The sequence below is a fragment of the Alligator sinensis genome, unplaced genomic scaffold (assembly GCF_000455745.1).
Source record: "Alligator sinensis unplaced genomic scaffold, ASM45574v1 scaffold26_1, whole genome shotgun sequence".
NCBI classification, from domain to species: Eukaryota; Metazoa; Chordata; order Crocodylia; family Alligatoridae; genus Alligator; species Alligator sinensis.
Window position 1 is genome coordinate 291576 of NW_005842448.1, and position 3109 is coordinate 294684.

Genomic DNA, 3109 nt, shown 5'->3' on the forward strand with positions numbered 1-3109 from the left:
GCCCCCCCCCCCCCCCTCCAGGGGCACACGCCTTTCATGTTGAGTAGTACTATTCTACAGAGGAGTTTATTAGTTTACTCTGGCCTAATAGCACCATTTGTGTAGTGAAGCTTTACTGTGAAGCTAATTAGGCAACTGCAGTAAGTGTCTCATGTAGGTGCACACAGAGGGATTTCTCAGAGCTCAGAACTTCTGGTTAGTTGCTTGTACTCTTCTCTCTGGTTTTTTCCCCATGCTACTATTACCCAAGGTTAGGAAAGCTGTTCTGGGCACCAGGGAAGGAGGCAGCAAGAGGAGAGTGGAAGCACCTAAGCAAGTTATAGGAGAAGATGAGTTTGGAACCATAAATAAAAGTGGAATTAGGCAGGGTCTTTGGGGTGGCAGCAAGTATTTTGAACTTGTAGCCCAGGAAGAGACTCAAATAAGCAGTGACCATATATAATATATGGGGATACTGTGCTAGGGAACTCAATTCTGGTTATAGACTATTCTTTTTTACAGTTCATGTTTGTTAACAATACCAAGTATATAGTATAGGTACTGGCATTGAAGAAATTCATTAATTTCTTTTACTGTCTCCATTGATTGGCAAGAAGGAGAGCAGGGCCTTTATTTTTTTGTCAGAAAATCTTTAAAGTACAAGCTGTATCATATCTTTTTCCACTGATCAGATGGCTCTTTGTTTGGCATACTTCCCCAATGTTAAATCATATAAAACTAGCTTTTCTTTTCCTTCTACCCTTTAAAAACTAAGTTGTCTTAGATCTCCAACTTCATGGAATTTACATTATGCTATTAGACTATTGCATCTAATCACCAGCCTGTTTATCTGACTGATATGGGATTTCTTCAGTTATGGCTGGGTGGTTTGTGAATAAGTAGACCATTGAGGTTTCTGTTCTGTTTTTATCTCATCTTAATGGATGTTCAGATGGAGAATTCTAAAATGATACTACCTCTAATTGTGGAAAAATTAGAATTCAATTAGCAGTTCATTTACTTGTTGGTCTTATTTCTGTGCAATTATTCCTCATGCTAATTTCAGTAAGGAGCAAAATCTGCTTTCTTTGTAATTTTATTTTTCCAAACTTTTTAGAAGACATTTGGCGCAGTATGCCTTTTAGACCTTTTGTCTCAGAAGCAGAAAGGATTTTTTGTTTTCTAATCTGCATTACAGATACCTTGTCATAGCCTGTTTCTTAAATAATGTCTAGTCCACTAATTTATTTGCTTTTACATTATTACTAGAAAAAATGCACAATTGACAGTAAATCCACGTTACAATATACTGTCTTTTATGTTGCACATGATTGTATGTCATCTCACAGTTCCTCCTGAAAAAATTATATTAATATAGACAAGCTGTAATTATGCGCTTCTGTTCAACTCATTTTTCATACAGATTCGTTATTATGGAACATGGAATAATTTTAATTGTTATTTTGTTAATAAAAATCAAAATATTTTCCTCCTATCTTGAAGTTATTTGTTTTCTTAGCACCAGCTGCTGATCAAGCCATATTCAAGACAGTAACATCATAGCTTATCTGACCACATTTTTCAAAAGTATTCATTATAATGTTTGCTACATTTGCTCTATACCAAGGTTATTTTTTGCAGGAATACTTTTAACGTATCAACATGCTTCTCTGAGAGAACCCATATTTCTAGCCTCATCTATACATTCTGAGGACTTTATTTTCAAAGGTACCAGCAGTTTGTATCGATGTTAGTTGGAATTGTGAATAGTCAGCAGCCTTGAAAATCAGGCTGCAACAGGAGACCTTCTCTCTGTTTTTGAAGATGTTGGGTAAAATCCTGGGATCCATTCCCAACTCTTTTTCAATTTCTCTGGAGGTACATGAGGATAGAAAGAAACTTTAATTTGAGCAACACAAGAAATCCTCTGTTTGGGAAATCCTTTGCTCTATGCTTTTGCTTTTTGATACTCCTGCTTCCCAATTCAAACTACTGAGGAGCTGTAACATGGGGCTGAAGTAGTCCTGAATTCTAGCACCCCTAACTGGGCCATTGCGGCCTTAAGAGACTGAGCCAGGGGCAGTCAACAGAGTGGAGTAGCACAAAGTTGGTGCGCTGCCACACTTTGGGATCATTTGCTGAGTATGTATCATAGTGCCGTGAGCTACTGTGTCAGACGTATCATCCAGGGGATCTGGCAAGATACCCACAAACTTGGCTTTTTCCTGCTGGCACTCTGGAAGAAGATTGATACCCTAAAGATCTTACTCATTCCCCTAATCTTGTTTGTCCCAAGAGGTTTAGCAATCCCAAAGATGCCTCTCAAGAAAGCAAAGAATGAGACTACATGGCTCCTCAAAAAGTAAATTATCCTGCCACTGTAGATGAGCAGTGAGCTGCTGAACATCCCATAACAATCTCTCTCGCATAAGATGCCTCTGTGACATCACAGTACCAAGTCACATGTTTTGCTTCCTTCCTGGCTTGACAAACTGGTGAGCAGCATTGCTGCAAGTGCCCTTAGAGAAACTGCCAAGAGGAGGCTTGCCAGGCCAGCATCCACCTGACCATGCTCACAAGCTGGAGGGGGAGTCCAGGTAAAAAGGCAGGGACTTTGCCTCACTATGGACCTCTGCTTATAACTCCATGCAACACTTTGGGAAGCACATCAGCTACTGCTGCATGTGGTGTGAGAAGTGGTAGGAGCTGGGTGTTTCTGTGGTCCTGGCCTCAACTGGACCACTGTCATCCCCTGAATGAGGATATGCCCAGAGAAGAGGTTCCTGAAGGAGGTATGTAGGTAAAGTACATCAATGAGCTGAAGGGGAAATCTAACCTGGGCAAAATCTTCAAAGTCACCTTGAACTGGGATTTCAGTAATCGCTAGCTTCCTTGAGGCAATTTAACTCACTTTACAGACTGGTGTTTTATCCATCAATCCTGCCTCAAGTGCCTCCAGCTCAATACCACCATCTGCTCCAACAACTGGGGCAAGAAATCAAGAAATACTACATGGCTACAAGAATGAGACCATGCCTCATATCCTCTGTGAGTACAAGTGTCACATGAGAGCATGGCAGTTTCACCATAACCATCCAGGACCAGTTGGTCAAGGCCATCTCAAAGTCAG